General features: G+C 51.7%; 1 pseudogene across 1 annotated transcript; it reads right to left on the bottom strand.

Moving 5' to 3' along the window:
* Positions 1-626: 626 nt before the first annotated feature.
* LOC311176650 (fatty-acid amide hydrolase 1-like) lies at positions 627-16238 on the bottom strand (annotated as a pseudogene). Its single transcript has 14 exons — positions 16113-16238; positions 15301-15521; positions 11325-11438; positions 10933-11080; positions 10520-10653; positions 9731-9951; positions 8185-8262; positions 7642-7766; positions 6346-6470; positions 6170-6201; positions 5579-5715; positions 3758-3865; positions 2144-2289; positions 627-755 (listed from the first exon to the last, which is right to left on the bottom strand). The product of its transcript is annotated as a fatty-acid amide hydrolase 1-like (transcript).
* Between the last annotated feature and the right edge of the window lie 2395 nt (positions 16239-18633).

The following is an 18633-nucleotide window of genomic DNA, read 5'->3' as shown; positions in this document are numbered from 1 at the left end:
GTCTGGTCCTAATCTAGGGTCTGCTCTGATTGGGTTTCTCTCCCTCAACCTTGCTTTCTAGAACTTTCTCTAATCAATAGTAGGAACCATGGCAAGTTCCTGGTCAGGGAATTGTCTAGCAATAGTAGCTCACTGCGAAGTCAAGCTGGCAGGTGTCATGGACTTCATCAAATCTAACCCATTTAATCATAGATGAGAAAACTGAGATCCAGAGAATGAAAGTAACTTGCCCAGCATCACACAGCAAGCTAATGGCAGAGCCAGGGCTTGGACTCAGGTCTCCAATCTCTCGGTTGGAGTTTTATGCCTTGTGCAGCAATCTGGGGCAGCATCTGGGGGACTGAACTGGAGTCATATGACCACCAGAAGGCTATAGCCCCCACCACCCATAGACCAGAGAACACAGGCTTGGCCAGTCAGAAAATGTTTATTGAGCCCTTCACTCTGCCCCCCATCTTGGACTATGCAGGAGTCCATGCATTGAGCACCCACACAGAGGCACTATAGTGAAAAACAATCTGGTAGCCTTCTGGGGGGAGGAGATAGATTATTCACAAGAAGGGGGAGGCACTGGGAGCAGACTTGGATGAGGATGTAGGGAGACCTCCAAAAGAAGGTATGACCTGTCACTCAGGTCTTTTCTGGTTCTTAGGCAAGGTCTCCACTTCCTTCATGAACCAGAGACATAGCTCTTCTTCCCATGGCAAAGCGATGCATTCCACAGCCACAGGCAGTCCCACGGATCCTCTCACTGCCTGCAGGGGAGAGTTTGTGGACTCAGAGCCTGCTTCCTGCTCACAAGCTTGTTGCTCAACCTTCCTCACCACCCACAGCTTATGCATTAGCCCAGAGATTCCATCCCTGATCTATATTAAGGTAGAGATGTCCTGGATCTCCAAGTTCCAGGCTTCCTTAGCTCTCTGTAAAACCTAGAAAAACTGTTCTGACTTTGCTTAGAATCCTCATCTTAATACATATATTAAGATGTAACATTTGTTCCTGTGCAGAGACTTGATCATATTGATGAGATATAAAACCCAGTGTCTACCCGATGTTCTCGGAAAAGGGAAGAAGAATGTGCAACCCCCTAAGCCAGAGCCTGATTACACTGCTGCAGTGAAAGGGGTGCTTTGACCCCAAACTTCAAGCCAGTCAGGAACATGGGAGCTGAGCGTGCATCCCTGCATGAAATCCAAACACAGTTGTAGGAATTCAGACATGTTTTCCTTGCTTTATGATGCTGTCATACAAGATCTTGTTTGCCTTTGGCTCTACCTTGACTGATTGTGTGGCTTTGGCCAACTCCCTTCATCTGTGACTCTTGTTTCCTCATTTGCAAAACCTCACAGGACATGTATGGGAATAGATACAGATCCTAGTTGCCCAGAAGTAGGTTACAAAGCAGAATGGCATAGGAAAAGGAAAGTTTTGATGGGCGAGGAACTCAAGAGTGTTTAGAAGCAGGGAAGTATCATTATTATTATTTTTTCAGAATTCAGATCAAAGTCCCACTTGGTAACTTCATCAAGAAAATCAATTTGTAGAAAAAGTAAGCTACATAATGCCTGATTCAATGCAAAGTTTTCAGTCTCTCTCTCGCTCTCTCCCTCTCTTTTTCTCTCTCTCTCTCACCAAAGCAGGGTTGTTATTTTAGACCCTGAATTAAATAAGCCTGTGGGAATATTTCCTTTTGTGAAGCCGCCTCTGAATTAGTAATAGCAGCATTTTTGGAACACTTCAAACATAAAAGGCATACTATGTTCATGGCTTTACTCTTTTTCGATTTAACTTTTGGCACAACCCTGCAAGGTAGATGCTTTAACTTCCATTTTTCTGGCCCACAAAGGAGTAGTGTCCTGTCCAGTCACACAGCAAGCTCCTCACTAGGGGCCCTCACTCTGCCTCTGGAGTCAACTTTCCCTGCAGAAGTTTTTCCTGGTTTTGCTGAGTATTCTCCCCTGACAAGGACAGAGGCCACCTGGAGGTCAAATGTTGTGTGTCGCCTTTGGATTGGGGTGAAACTGCATCAGAAATGATAAGGAGTAAATACTAGGAATGACCGGCCCCTACTTCCTCTCCACCCCACAGCACAGGTGGGATCAAGGCAAGGGGATGGGAGGTAGGCATGGAGAGGGAAACTGACCTCCTGGAAATTTCTGTCAGAACTATCTCTTGTAGTACCCGTTGTAGAAGGCCAGGTCCTCCTCATCCTGTAGTGTCACAGTAGTGACCGGCTCCACGCCCCCAAGAAGTTCAATAAGGTGTGCAGAGTTAGGTAGAAGGTGCTGACTAGGGGAAGTTTCAAACCCAGCAAACCTTCAGGTGTGGGAGAGAGGGTGGGCGATCGCCCCCTTGAGGTAATTATAGGAACTGCAGCCCTCCGGGAGCCCACCTCCCTGCTCCCCCACCAAGTCTTAGTGCCAGGCTTCCCGACATCGCTGCTTCCCAGTGACGTGGGGAATACAATTCCCTGTGCACAGTGGGGGAACCACAGCGGCAAAAAGTTAGATGGTTTTTCCCAAGTTACACAGCTGCTGCCTAGCAGAGGATTCACCCCCGCCACAGTGTGGGCTGTACCCTGGGCTCCGGGACAGCGGGGTGTGTGCTGCGACCCGGAATGGAAAAGGCAGCCCCTCTGCAGCAGTCACGTGTAGGCAGGGGCATCAAAGCTGGGGCCGTGTTTTCCCCAGGGGACACCAGAGCACAGCCAGGGGTGGGGTGTGCCTTTGGGCAGCCCCTAGGAGGGAGAGACCCCCCAGGGGAGGAGTCCACACTTGAGGTTGGGCTTTCGCCCTGCATTAATGCCACCTTGGAGGCCTGTGCTGGGGTGCCCCTGACACTGCCCTGGCCTGAGCCTTGGTGTCAAGTGGGCTGAGCTGAAGACATCTTTTGCAACGGGTAGCAGAAAGCAGGTTGCAAGTGAATGCCTGTGCTATGTGACAGCAGCCAGACCCAAAGCCTCATATCTCATGATTCCATTGACATGAACGCCTAGAAAAGGCAAAGCTGTAGTAGAAAGTATGTCAGTTGTTGACTGGGGTAGACAGCATGAGAGAAATTTGGGGGTTGCAGGAAATATTTTATATTTTGATTATGGTGGTGGTTATACAACTATATACATTTGTTGAAATTCACCAAATTACACACTTAAAGTTGATGAATTTTATTGCGTGTAAGTTATACTTTAATTAAGTACATTTTTAAAGTGAATAGATACTGGGTGTGACTGCTAAGTGGTACAGGGTTTCATTTTGGGATGATAGCAATGCTGGGAATTAGTGTGGTCGTGACTGTATGGCACTCTGAATATGCTAAAAGCCACTCCATTGTGCACTTTAAAATGATTATCTGAATTTTATCCCAATTTTCAAAAATTTTTAAAAATAGTGAACGGGGCCTCCCATGGCACAAGGAGTTAAGTCTTAGCACTATAAATATATCAGCAGCCACTGCAACACAAGTTTGATCCCCGGCCAGGGAGGTGACACACATGGCGCAGCTGACCTCTCCTGTCTGGCCCGCTGCTCCCCTCAGCAGTGTATTTCAGTCAGTCTGCCTGTTCTGTTCCTCACTCTGTCTCTGGTGAGTCCTCTCACCCCCTACACCTCTGGCCTACGTGCCAGCTCTTATATGCATAAATAAATAAAATAAATCTTTTAAAAAAATAGTGAACAGAGACAGAGGCCATGGCCACAGCAGCAGGGCTCAGAAGTCCCGAGCTCCTAGCCTCAGCCCATCAAGACTCAGGCCCTCTCACTTAATGCTTTGGCAGGATAGCCTATGGAGAAGGCGGGGTCCAGCGCTGGCATCAGCAGCATATCCAGGCCCGGGGACCTCCACTTCTCTATGAACTTTTGCTGGTATCCTGTAGAGACAGTGGGGTTGGGGGTCAGACCAGCACTGGTCATTGTTCGCTGGACAAGGTTGGGGCTGCCAGGCCCAGTAAAGTTATATTCTAGGAAAAATTCCCAGTCTGTGAAGTTATCTGGGTGGGTGCCAGGGTTTCTCTGGGAGCCAAAAGTGGAATCGCAAGAAGTAGTGATTTGGGGACAATGTATCATCAGGCCCCAACGCATATGGACTAGATTAACTTCCCAAGTCACCAAGTTTCCCAGCCAGGTGCAGCTGCGCCTCCCCTGCAGGTCAGGAAAGAGCTCTGTCCCCTGTCTAGCCACTCCTGTCACCACCCAGATCTCTGCTGTCCCCGCTCCAGTGGTCTCCCAAGGTCTCCCCAGGCTTAGAGTACTTCCACAGCTGTGTGCTGCTCCCCCAATTTCTTGGGTGTCCTGGGGAAACAGAAAAAGTACAAAGGTCAGCGTAGGGAAACCCCTTTATAAAAATGGAGATGGGACACATGAGAGGCGGGGCCTGGTCTCAAGGCAAGTTGCAAATCAGCTGATGGACTTGGAGTGACCTTGTGTAGGGTCCCCTGACCAAGACCATTGTCTGCCCAAGGTTCCCAAGAGCACACATCCTGCAGTCAATGTCCACCAGCCTCAGGGCCTCACAGTTTCCTCCCAAAATACAAGGTTCATCCCCTAACCTGTGAGGTGCCAGGTCAGCCTTCAGGCTCCCCCAGGCCCAATTCTAACCAGTACTTCACCCTCAAGTCCCACCAGGTCAAGCCCAGCAGCAAACCCTAACCCAAACAAGAACCATCTTCCAACCACATACTCACCCCAATTTCAACCCCATCCCCAACTCTAGCCCCCATCTTAAACTCAACCCCACCCAATCTTTAGCCCAACCTGGACCAATCCAACCTGAACTCAGAGCTCAGCTCAGTCAAGCTCCAACCTTGCTCAGCAGTCCAAGTTTAACCCAGAGTCAGACATGACCCTAAAATCCTAATTAGCCTAAAGTTTATATAGCCCTCACCCCCTACACACCCTCCGGGACTCCACATGCCCCTCACTCAATTCCCACCACCCCATGGAAAATCCTTGTGGGTGGAAACTGGATGTGAGGTGGTGCAGGAGACTTGGCCACTCACCCGACTCCATGAATTTCTTCCAAACTCTGGCTCGCTCGGGGTTCCTAGAAGTGGGGAGAGATGGGGAGACCAACTTTAGACGTCATAGGGCTATACCAGCCTGCCCGAATGGGGCCCAGGAAGAGCAATGCTGCCCTTACACGGACATGGAGCCCTCTGCTCCTCCACCGGCCCCCCCTACCTCCTCGCCAAGTCCTGTACCCTGCTAGACCCATACCCATTCTCTAACCCCCACCTTCCCTCTCTCCCTCAGATCCCTCCCCCACTCAGCTTCTCTGAAGCGTCCTCCCCTCTCCAAGACTACTCCTCTCTTTGGGCCCCCACTTTCAATTCCTCTTCACCCTGAACCCATCCCTGATCCACTGCCGTTCTCTGAGTCACCATCACAGAAGGTGGGTGACCTTCCCCCACTCTTTGTCTGAGCCTTTCTCCCCTTCTTCTTTCTTTCTTTCTTTTTTTCTTTCTTTTTCAGTTTATTGAGGAAGGAGAGCAAGGAAAGAGCGACGCCTGTAGAGACTCAGACAGGCCGCCTTAAAGAACAAGAACTGCCCCCCTCCCCTTTCTGAGCCTGTCTCCTCTCTGTACCCTCCTCCGACCCCTCCACATCCTGCTCCACACTCACTGTGTACTTCAGGATCCAGGCCAAGAAACACTTGAGGGCGTCTGGCAGGCCTAACTGGCAGACCAACTGCTTCACACAGGGATCCACAATGCCCCCCTCACTGAAGAACAACGGTCACACGCCTGCTTGGTTACAGCCTTTCAGGCCTTAGCTGACTCCCACAACCACCCAACTCCCTCCCTGTAGATAAACCACGGAGGACATCAAACCCAAAGAAATACTCGTTCTGTTCCCACCACTGCCACCCCTGCAACATGTGGCTCCCCAACACAGGGCCTGAGTGGGTGACTGGTGGCTGGAGGTCACACAATTAGCCAGTGGCATCCCACTGGCCCAGGGCCCCAGTCCCCCCCACATCCCCCCTTCCAAGGCTCAGGTTGTCTCCAGCCCCCACCAGATCCCATTTCTACCAAGCCCCATGTCAGGGTCCCGACAAACATACAGCTTCTCCAGAAGGGTGGCAGCAGAGACCAGGGCAATAGGAACTATAGGAGCAGGTCCCTGAGTCCCCACCACTGAGGAGGGAAGACACAAAATCTTCATGCCTTCCTCACCCGATGGGGCTCACCTTGCCCCCCACAATTTTCTCCAGAAAGCTCAGGGAAACACAGTTATCTCAGCAGTCCAAACCCATCCATCACCTCCTTTCCCTCCAAGAACGGCCCAGTCCAGCATCCTCACCCAGCCCACCTCCTCCCCACACCCCTACCTCAAGCTAAATAAGTCTCACCTGATGTCCTGCATCCTGGAGCAGCCAGGAGGTGAGCCTCACGGCCCTGACCGTGCTGAGCGATGTCTGGGTGAAGCCATCTGATTCACAGTAGCCAGTTCGAAGGGGCTGGTGCTAGAGTATATCTGGAGGCAAGAGGGACAGGGTGGGACTTTGAAGGGAGGTTGGACTGGGGACAAGGTGGCCTCACACTCCAGGAGTCAGACTTGCAGGCCGTGGCCTTGCATCAGTTATCCTCACTCAGAGAAATACACAAGAATTCCCCAAGAGCCTTTGAGCCTTCTTATATGCTGTCCAGGTCCCCTGGGGGAGCTGCTGGAAGAACAAACGGGTGACAATAAGTCACACCAGAGATTGAGCGGATCAAGTGGATTAGCAGGTAGTCGGCAGATCTGTGAATGAGTGGTGGGCATATGTAGGAGATGGTGAATAGGTGGGTGGACAGAGGGTTGGATGCGTAGATGGGTGAGTGGATGAATGGATGGTGGGACTTGAATGTGTGGGCAGATGAGTAAGTAGACACACAGAAGGAAATATTTTTAAGCTAAAGTGATCAGCAGAGATTGAAGATGAGGAGATCAATAAAGGCAAATTATGGGTGACCCACAGTGATCCCAGGTTTCTAGAACTGGGATATGTGTGGGGCATCAGATGAGCAACCATTAGCTGAATGGTGAACAGAGACTCCCTTTGTGGAGAGGGTTCTGCAAACCAGCTGGACTAGGTTCAAAGGCCAGCACTGCCAGTTACTCGCTATATGATTACAGGCGAGGCATTTCAAGGCCCTGTTAATAGGAAGAGCAATGCTCGTTCTGTAGAGTGTTAGGATGAAATGTGAAGAGCCTACACATGTTAGGAACCAATAAATGTTGCAGAATGAATTAATGAATAATGAAGACTGCCGAAACTGGAAGGGCCTGGAGCAATCTTCCAGTCCAACTTCTTTATTGTACCAATGGGGACACTGAGGCCCAGAGAAGTGACTCGGCCAGGGTTACTTCAAGGTCTGAAAACCCAGCTGACCTAGATATAAGGCTCTCTGAACCTTTGCTAAGTGCTCTACTTGCATGCGCTGGGTATGTGATGTGGGGGTCCCCCTGGAAGCAATGACACTATGGCCCCAGGGAGCCAAGAGGCCAAGGAAACTGGCATCGGCCGCAGTGGGAGACAAATGTGACTGAGCATGTAGCCTCCTTGCTCACTGCACCTTGGCTGGGAAAGGAAGTCTTGGCAGGGGATGGCAGACAGCACACAGGTCCATGAGGAATGTGGGGTCTGCTCCTCTACCCAGCTCACCTCCTCCCTGAAGGACAGGGGGTGCACACTGGGGTCCAGTGAGTGCATGTCTTCACTCAGCAGGGCTCACAGGCATGGCACCAGGATCTCCACATGCCAGGCCATGGGGCCAGCCACTGTGGTCACTGCATAGAGAAGAGGGCAGAGAAACACCTCCCAACCTTTCTGCTCTGTGGACCCCCCCACCCCCCCACCCCCCACACACTGCCTAGCCTCATCGGGTAGGGGTCAAGGCCATAACCAACTTCAAAGGAAGAGGCTGATGCCATCCTAGGTTGATAGACCAGCCTGGAACAGAACATCCATAGGCCAGCAGGAGAGATAAAACTAGAGAGAAAGAAGCACTTCCTAGTAGGGCAAGAATCAGTGGTTTAGGGAAAGCCAGTTGGGAGCCAGGCACCAGCTTCTCCCAGGCACCTTTGTTACCAATGGGGCTGAGGGGTGACATAGGGACTGAGTGAAGTGTCATTGGGAGAAAGGCTGACAGGTTTGTCTTTGAATGGGTGAATGGGTGTGTGGCCACAGGCACAGACAGGAGTTTACCCGATTTCTTGCCCTTCACAGCAGAAGCGACTTCAGAGTAGCTGCAAAACCCCAAACCCCCAAATCCCAGTTCAGCACCTGCCGAGAAGGGCCGGGGTGCCAAGGAGACTTAATGCACAGCCAACGAATGCCCCCAGGGCCCAGCACTGGAATAGGAGCTGCTTTAACCCTTCCATGATTCTCTGCTATGCACAGTATAAAGTCAATTATCTCTTTGACAGCCCTTCAAGCTTCTAAAGTATCCACTTTTTTCACAGCTTTCCCTTGCAGCCCTTTCATACACACATATTGTTCCAGGCAAAGGCAGCTGCTTATACTCTTAAAACCTTCTAGACTCTGCACCAACTCCGCAGGGCCATCCTTCAAAACCAAGTTCAAATGTTGCCCTCCCTTTCCTTGTCCTGATTCTGAAAGTTTAAAGTATAGGGTCTTAATAAGTCTCTGTTAAAGAAAATAACAGCTTCGGGCCTCCCCGGTGGCGCAGCGGTTGAGCACTGGGTTGCGAAGCTGCCCGCGGCCTCTGCAGCACCGGTTCGATCCCCGGCTGCTCCCCGGCCACTGGAGGAGGGTCCCACATGGCGCGCAGACCTCTCCTGCCTCCCGCTGCTCCCCTCAGCAGTGTACTTCGGTCCTTCTGCCTGCTCTGCTGCCCACTCTGGCTCTGGTGAATTCTCTCACCCTCCTGCGCTTCTGACTGTACCCAGTGCATGTATAAACAAAAACAAACAAACAAATAAAAAAAAATGCCTCTATAAAAAGAAAATACTAGCTTCATCTGTCAGTTCCGCAAGCTTTGACCCTCTCCTAGAAGCTCGATCACTTTCTGACTAAGGCATTTGGGTGTCTGGGAGCACAGCAGTGGCAGGAGGCAGGTCTGAGAATGTTCTGTGTCCCGACCACAGGGGCCACCACAGAGCAAGTACCCAGCGTGGGAGTGAAAGAGGGATGAATGGGCAGGGAGATGGGTGGATGGATGAGGGGAGGCAAATGCAGACGGGTAGGTGGATAGCTAGCTGAGTGTTGGAAGAGATGAGTGGCTAAATGAATGAATAAACAAGGACTTGTGTAAGTTTTTCAAGGATATTGCCCGACTCAGGGATATTTGTCCATTTTGTTCACTGAGCTATCCTAAGCACTAGTATGGAACAGAGCAAACAATAAATATTTGTTAAATAAATTAAGTGTGGGTAAATGGTGAAATTATGTGTACAAAGAAACTGAGGTGGTGACTACATGGGTGGATGAAGAGATGAAGGAGGGATAGATAATAACTGGATGGCTGGATGTGTGCTCATGGGGAAGTGTACGTGAATAGACGTATGTATTAATGAATCCATGAAATAATGAACGAATGAATCAAAGGTCCATTCCACTGCCATCTCTGCCAATCATGGCATGTTTAGCTAAAATGGAGACACAAGTTATTTGAAGTCCTCCTACCTTCACTCATTTCCCCTAATGCGAGTTGAGTGCATGAGAGTTGATGCAGGGAGCAGACGCCTCTACTCCCCCGGGCCCTAGTCCCTGTAGGCTGGGTTGAGCCTACCCCGCCACCAAATACTGAGGTGGTATCCTGTGGTCCGGAGGCCATAGACACCACAGAAGCTGGCTGGCATGCGGATGCTGCCACCTGGGTCAGTCCCCATGCCCAAGATGGACCCCTTCTCTGCCAGCAGAGCTCCCTCGCTCCCTGAAAAGCCCCTGGGAGTTTCCCTCAAGTTCAAAGGTTTCAGAGTCTGTCCATAGATGGGGCTGCTGCAGTCAAAGCTGAGACAAACGGAAGGAAAGGGGCTGAGAGGTGTAAGTTTAAAGGGGAGGCTGCCCCTCCCCACGCAGATGCTGACCCCTCTCAGGAGTCAAGCTGGGGGCTGCTGCGTCTCCTGTGGTTCCAGGAGCTCTTGGTGTCCCTTCCTGCTGAGGAGGGGGCACTGCTGCCGGGCAGACCCCAGGCAGACCCTGAGCAGGACTCCTGAGATAAGCACCAGGAGACCACCGCCTGCTGTGGGAGTCGGGGCAGGTTCCTCACAAAAATGAACACACTAGAGGTGGAGTGGGGAGGACAGAGGAGAGAAGCACAATTAGAGAGAGAATCTAGGCGAGAAAGAGAGATGGAACTTTTTAGAACCTCAGAGTCTGAGGGTCCTTGGAGACCAGGAAGCCTACCCCCTCGTTATAAGATGAGGAAACAGGCTTGGAGGGCACCAAAGACTTGCCCCAAAACCTTGGTCCTGGGCATCTGCACACCGGCCCCGCCTCTCCCTCCACCCTGGACTGGGACTTTAAGTTTCCCCAGGCCCAGCCCCAGCCCCAGCCCCAGCCTGTTCTCTTCAGAGACCTGAGCAGCACGCGGGGCACGTTGGTCTTAACGAAAGGGATAGCTCCCTGCGCCTCGAGCACTTCCCCAATGACCCCGTCCTTGGGCACGGGCCTCTCCGGGAGCTGGGACAGGCCGCACGTGGAGTCAGGACCCTGCAGAGAAGTGACATTAACTCCAACCCACCCCCACCCTCACTCATGCTCACACCCCCTGAGACAGTGCTGCACCCCAAGGAGATGGCAGAAGAGCCTGGTGGCCAAGAGTCTGGACTTGGGAGCCAAGCCACTGAGTTTAGATTGTAGCTGCCACTTCCTAGCTGTGTGGAATTAAATACCGTGCCCAACGTCACACACGTGGATGTCCACAGGCTTGGTGGCACGCCTGCACATACACACGCATGTCTGCTGATGCACATCCACCCTGGGGCTCACCATGCAGTTTTAGCAGTCCTTCAGGCTGACGGGGACCCCATACAGAAGGCCTCTCGCTCTTCTTAAGCTTCTTCAATGCCTGCAGTTTCTCCTCACACTCCTCCAGGAAATCTGTCAGGCAGTTCACCTCCTGGTGTACTGTCAGTGCCTGAGCAACATGGAGGGAAGCCAGAAAAGGGGCTCAGGTGAGGCCAGGGACAGGGACTCACCCTGCCCCCTCCCACCATCTGACTCAGCAGAATAGAGGTGACGCTGTGCCACGAGCCCCCTCCCAATCTACCTGCATCCCAAGCCAGGTACAGCTGCCCTCCAGCTCCTCTGAGTAAAGCAACAGGTGACATCCTCACTCCAGCCCAGAGCCCTCATTTGGGGTCCTGACTCCTGACCCCAACCTGTTCTAAGTAGCTACAGAGGAGGCTCTCCAGGCTCAACTCTTTAGTCTTCAGCTTCTGAACCAACTTTGCCAGTGGCAGCCCCAGGATAAACTGGGGGTCCAAGCTTGGGTCCTGTGGAAATGAAGGAAAGGATGGGCAGATGCCAAAGACTAATCACTCAGGGGTCTCACTGGTGGCGCAGGGGTTAAAGTCTCAGTGCTATCAAGCTATCGCCAGCCACTGCAGCATGAGTTCCATCCCCTGCCGGGGAGCTGACCCACATGGCACAGCAGACCTCTCCTGTCTCTCCCGCTGCTCCCCTCAGCAGTGTATTTCAGTGAATCCTCCTGTTCTGCTCCCCACTCTGTCTCTGGTGAATCCTCTCAACCCCTGCACCCCAGTTCTTGTATGCATAAATAAAAATAAAAAAAATCTTAAAAAAAAAACTAATCAACTCAGGGCCACTCCCCCACTCTCCACGTCACACCCCACACAGCCCACCGGACACACAGTTACACACCAGCCCATGTGTTTAGTACATGTTCCTCTGCTCATCAGCACTAAAAATGTGTCCTGGTCTGTCTCTAGGTTGGCATGAAGGTCCTACGGGACAATGATGGTCTCTTCTGTCTTTGCTTCCCCAGTGCCCAGCCCAGTAGCACAGACGGCCTGCCCCCTTATGTCACAAGCCAGAAGAGGCCCAGCAGGAGTGGGGGTGACACTATATGCACACCTTGGGATTCAGGGGTATGGAAAGTGAGGTTCAGCTTTGTGTGTTTTACCTTAAGGGGGCACCGCAGCATCCCACCTTTCCTTCCTAGCCTGTCCTCCCATCCTTGTTGATCTATCCCTGGGGAGGACAGGAGATATCCTAAAATAAAAATGTTTATGATTTGGTGGACAATAGAGATGGTTGACTATTATAAAAAAGCAGCAAACCATGAGTGTGATTGTAATCGGTGCAGCAGGATTCAGGAGTGAGGATTCAGCCCAAGGAACAATGTCATTAATGTTGAGAATGAGTCTCATTTCAGTGAGACTGCAAGTCACCCCGACACTCTCAGTTCATTGGGGGAGATTTGACAGGGAGGGGCATCTTTAAAAGATGACAGCTACATCAAAATATCACCACGATTTCTAAAATTCAACAAAAACTTTGGAAATTATTAGAATGACTTGATAAAAGAATGGAGCCTCAATTTACATCACTTTTTAAGCTGTTTTAATATATAGTTTAGAACAGATTGCCCTCCTGCTGATTCCCACAGCTCAATGTGCTGCATCCCATTATGGTTTCAAAATAAAAAATATATATATTTTGAAGTTTTTAGTAAGCTGATTTATTACTAATATTTCCAAGGACTTGTTAAATAGGTTTGATATCATAAAAAGCCTCAGCCCCCAGGGTGGACAAGTCCCACCAGAAGTGACCAGAGCCTCCAGGCCAGCAGCCTTTAGCCAAAAGAAATTTCAGGCCTTTGAATACTATTTTCTATGTATTCTACAGAAATACGGCCTCATCACAGTCTTTCCTCTCCCCCTTGGCCTTTCCTGGTCCTTCCGCTTTTAGGGAAACTCAGACATACTTGCAAGGACCAGTTGCAAATGGCCACCCCACTTGAAACCTCCCTGTATGACCCTACACAACACTTCCCAGACAGAGCAATGAGCCTCTCCTGCTGCATCTCACAGCTCCGCTGGCATCTGGCCTTGGCCACCTTCAGTTATTCTACCCACCCCCCATCATTGTTTGCAGAGCTCTGTTTCCACCACACCCCACTCAGATGGGAGCATCTGTAAAGCAAGTTGGGGTCTGATTTCAAATTCGGGCATAATGACGCTGTCCCCAGGGCCTCACGGAAGGGAAGACCCAGAAGAGCCCTCTGTGAATATTTTTTAAGATTTTTAAAATTTATGTATGCATACAAGAGATGGGGTGTAGGCTAGAGGTGCAGAGTAGGGGTGTGGGAGGATTCACTAGAGACAGAATAGGAAACAGAACAGGCGGATCTACTGAAATACACTGCTGAGGGGAGCAGCTGGTGAGACAGGAGAGGTCTGCTGCACCACGTGAGTTAGCTCCCTGGCTGGGGACTAAACTCATGCTGCAATGGCTGCTGATAGCTTCATAGTGCTGAGACTTAACCCCTTGAGCCACCAGGGAGCCCATGTCTGTATATTTTTATAGAGGAGGGAATAAGTATTGAGAACCAAGGAGTCTGGAGCCTTAAAAGGAAGCTGGAGATATTAAGGTGAACTCACCCCAAAACCCTTCCACTCCTCCAGCCACCCCCATACCCACACACACCCCTTCAGGTGCCCAGTCTATACCCCAGGTGTCCACACTTACGCCAGCCGAAGGTCTTTATTCATCAGCCACACAACCACACGTGCACCGTGCCTCCAAACACTCAAACCCAAACCACGAGCACAGCTCACGCACGCACAGCTCGGCACACACTCCACAGGCACGTAACCAAGCACAAGCTGCACACAGGCAGACACACCCGGCCAGCATGCCATTAAACACCAACAGGAGGAACCCACAAGGAGGCCCTGGTGTTTGTAGTAAAGGAAGCGAAGCCCACCACCGCGCACAGATGGGGCCTCCTCACGCACACGGGAATCCTCTCCATCATGCTGATTCGCCACAGCAACCCCATTAGCCCCGATTTCCTCTTCATCAGCCAGGGAGGGGCAGCTGCTCTCTGGGGGCAGATTGATTTATCCAACTAATTAGCCCCAATTAATATTAATACACATTCTCAGGAACTGCAGCCGCTCGGGCAGAGAAGCTGCCCATTGGGGCCATCAATCACCGTCCAGGGGACGGCAGAGGACACTCAGGAGCTCCCGAGCACAGGGACAGCACCTCGGGCACAGGCCCCACTGCCAGGGCCTCCCAGAGGGAGTCCATCATCATCAACCAAAGTTGGGAACCCTAAGATACCATGAGCCCACCCCTCCCCAGGCTGTTGGGGAGCCCAAGGCCCAGAAAGGATCCTCTAGGCCACAGAGCAAGCTGTAGGCCCACTGTAAGACCCTTGACACCCCCCTCCTGGCCCTTCTCTGCCACTCTAGACAGAGGTTGCTGACACTGCGTGGCTCAGTCACTTTGTCCACTAAACACAATGACTCAGGGCCTTGACATACCCCCACGCAAGCTGTCAAAGCTCCTTTTTAAGTACATGACTTCCCAGACGGCCCTATCTCCAGCGGCCCCTGTGCTTTGCATCTATCAGGTGTTCGGGAAACCCAAATGGGGCTGGGGTGAGAAGGGAAATGTGTAAAACAGGGTTTCTCTCTCAGTGGGGGTTGGGGTGCTCAGGGGCAGAAAGAGGCCTGCTCCTACTTCCAATTGCCTCTGTCAGCTTATTTTATTGTATTTTAAAGATTTAGTTTTATTTATGCATACAAGAACTGAGGTCTAGGCCAGAGGTATGGGGCGGGGTGTGTGTGAAAGATTCATCAGAGACAGAGTGGGGAGCAGAATAGGCAGACCGACCGAAATACACTGTTGAGGGGAGCAGCGGGCAAGACAGGAGAGGTCTGCTGCGCCATGTGGGTCACCTCCCTGGCCAGGGATCGAACTCATGCCACAGTGACTGTCAATAGCTTGATCGCTCTGAGGCTTTAACCGCTGCACCACCAGGGTGGACCCCCATCAGCTTATTGTATTTCGACAAATACCCCAAGTGAACAGAGACCAATACTGAGCACTACTCCCTAATGTTACTAACATTAAATCGCTGTTACTAAGGCCTGTGCCTGGGAGAGCACCAGCACTGCCCCTGACTTCAAGGGGCTCAGAGAACATACAGGAAGAATTGATGGTAAAACAAAGAGCCAGCACAGGGAGACCTGGAGGTGAGAGACTGCGTACCCTGACTCCCTGTATTCTGAAGAGGAGGGGGCAAGGAGAGGGGCCGTGTCCTCCCTTGGGATCCACCTTTTGGAACTGAGGGCCGGGGCCCTGGAATCCAAATCCACCCACCTGTTGCCAGAGACGTTGTGCCAGGGCCTCCATCTACTGCAGTGCCATCTCCCTGCGCTTCTGCGCCCTGGGGATCTTGTTCCTTGCTGGAGCCTGCTGCCAGAAGAACAGGACAGCCCCAACAAAGCAGCCCCCAGAACAGCCAGCAGGAGAAGCACCACCAGGGAATAAGCCAGCCAAGTCAGCCCAGCATTATAGCACCTGTGTGGATGCAACTGTTCCTGCAGAACCCTGCATGCTTATTTATTAGAACACCCCTCCGGGGCAGGCACCAAGGCCCTGGGTATGACCAAACCCAGCCTCCTCCCAGCTCCCTCTTACCCCTATCCAGCCTTCCTGGGAACAGAGGAAGAAGTTTTGGCAGAGAGCCTGAGAAGGAGCCCTGGCAAGCAGGTGACTAGGACACAAGTGACACTAAAGGTTTTAGGTCTGATTATATTTGCATTTAGAAAGGCCACCCAGGTTCTCCCAGATGGCACAAGGGGTTAAGACGCAGCATTATGAAGCTATCCACAGCCGCTGTGGCATGAGTTCAATCCCCGGCCAGGGAGCTAACCCACATGGTGCAGCGACCTCTCCTGTCTCCCCACTGCTCCCCTCAGCAGTGTATTTCAGTCAATGTGCCTGTTCTGTTCTCCACTCTGTCTCTGGTGAATCCTCTTACCCCCCACAACTCTGGCCTGTACCCCAATTCTTGTATGTATAAACAAATCTTTAAAAAAAAAGAAAGGCCACCCCATTGCCATGTGAGGGTAATCGGAGAAGAGAGGTACAGAGACAGGGGTGGGCAGGCAAACAAGAGCCCATTGTACCTGCTTCACATCCTCCTCCCCTCCCACCCCCGGACATCCACCAGCACCCTGGTGCTGCCAGTCTCTGATGGGGCTGTCCCTAAGGTTTCCTGTTGCTTTCAGGATAATCACCAACTCCTTCAACATGGCTCATGGGCCACATGGAGGTGGGCTGAGCAGGCCATACCTGCTGGGGAGAGCAGCTCCCGGGGAAGTCTGGGGCCAGCCAGAGCGGAAAGGGACAGCTAGGAGAGAATGTGCTGCACCTCCCCCTGCAGTGACCCTTAGGGCTAATGGCTTGCACCACGGTCCCAATGCTCAGAGGCATTCATCCCAGGGGAGACAACGCAAGGAAGCGAGGTCCGAGGCAGACAGGCCGACATGCCCTCGCCTCTGCCCCTGCCACAGACACCCCTTGTAAACAGACACAGGCAGAGCAGCATGGTACGTGAACATTGTGTCTCTCTCCCAAGTGTTTGTGGTCACCTAGCAGAGAACATGACCCCTGGGAATTTAGCACGTGTTCTTGGGATGACTGTGATTATCCTGAAAGTACCCTAAGTTTAAACATTCTTTGAACTCCTGATTGATTGATTGCTCTTGGGCAAATCAGAGAGGTAGCCCTCTCTAAACTTGCTTCCCATCTATAAAATGGTAGTAAAATGCCCATTTTCCCATGAGATCACGGATTATCAACTCGACAACCTAACAGATGTTGGATTCTATTAAGACAGCCTACTTTTGAGCATGAGCAGAGCACAAAGAAACCCTTTCACACAGCCGGTGAGCTCTCGCCTTGCTGTGTGGGAGCCTTCACTACAGGGCCTGCAGTGGGAGGTGTGTGCTGTAACCTGCACCAGCCAAGTTAGCATGCATCAGAGGTCACAGCCAGGAACCTAGACTGGCTCAGTGACACTAAAGGTTTTAGGTGTGATCAGATTTGCATTTAGAAAAGTCACCCAGTTTGCACTCCCACCAGCAGTGTAGGATCAGGGGGAGGGAGGGAGGAGCACAGGGGACTGAGGTGATGGTGCACAGGTCATTGGTGAAGGAAATTCTATGGGGACTACACCTGAGGTGGGGGGGAAGCAAACATCGTTTAAAAATGAACAATGGGGGCCTCCCTGGTGGCGCAAGGGGTTAAGATGCAGCCTATGAAGCTGTCCGCAGCCACTGCAGCATGAGTTCGATCCCCGGCCAGGGAGGTGACCCACATGGTGCAGCAGACCTCTCCTGACTCGCCCGCTGCTCCCCTCAGCAGTGTCTTTCAGTCAATCAGCCTGTTCTGTTCCCCACTCTGTCTCTGGTAAATCCTCTCACCCCCCCCATACCTCTGGTCTGCACCCCAGTTCTTGTATGCATAAATCTTTTTTTAAAAAGGGTGATGTGCTTGCAAGTGTCAGAAGAAATTGTGTCACAAGTGGGGTGACCGGGGCAGAGAACACTGGATGGGAGTCAGGCTTGGATGAGCACCAATACCACTGAGCACAGGACTGGGAGTGGCCATGATGGGGCTCCAAGGGTCATCTGTGAACCAGTGAAAGAAGGAGATGCCCCGACTCTGCAGCCTCGTGTCTGAAAGCACAGGGATATCAGTAACCAGAGGAGAAATAGAGCATGAAGGGAAAGAAGTAGGTGTAGATGGCAAGATTTTATGAAACAATAAAGACAAACTGACATTGCAGCAACTATTTGTTTAACCCAGTTAGTTGTCCATGTGGGTTGTACCATGTCTGTGCCTTGAGACTGACCCCAGCTGGGCAGGGATGCCATTGATGGAAAGGATAGTACCACCCGGTACGCCACCCAGGTGGGGAACTCCCTCTGGAGGAAGAAGAAAAACAGAGTGCAGAAGCAAGCCTTGGGAAGGATGCATGCCTGAAGAATTTAAATAACGCTGGCAGGAGCTAAGCCTCCATGCCAGACTCAGCAACATCTTCTTAAGCAAGCAGGGAAATGAGGGCTGGGGCCAGGGAGAAGTGAGGAAACCACTCATGGGGCCAAGAAGACCCCCCGAGTTTGTCACAGATCATGTTCCTGGTGAGACATGAGCTGACAGACTCTAATCTGGACATCTGACTTCCATCCCAAGTGTCAAGTCCCAAACCACCTCTCCCTGTACCCTGGGCCACTGCACCAGCTCAGCCTCAGAACCCCTGCCCCAGATTAGGGCCATGGAACAGCCGTCATTTCTCTCTCCAGGGCCTGCCCTGCCTGTCTAGATCCCTCACTGCTCCTGTGTGATCCTTTGAGAACTCCCCACTGCCCGAGACAGGATTCAAGTTCCTGAACTGGTTCCCAAGGCCACCATGATTGGTCCCCATCTATATCTCTGCTGCTTGTCTTGTTCCCATTCAATGCCCACACCCATGAACTACATTCTGTTCTTTCAGCATATGGTTCCTTCTTCCTGGGATGTCCTCATCCCTTATCCCAGGCTCTGGGAAACTTCTAGATTCCACATAGATCCTCCTCCTTCAGGAAGCCTGCCCAGAGCCATCCAGCTCTGACTCATCACCTCCCCAGCCCCGTGGACTCCTTT

This window comes from Talpa europaea (genome assembly GCF_964194135.1).
Source record: "Talpa europaea genome assembly, chromosome: 9".
In the NCBI taxonomy this organism is placed as follows: domain Eukaryota; kingdom Metazoa; phylum Chordata; class Mammalia; order Eulipotyphla; family Talpidae; genus Talpa; species Talpa europaea.
Note: the sequence above shows the minus strand (reverse complement) of the source record. Positions and strands in the feature narration are given on the sequence as shown.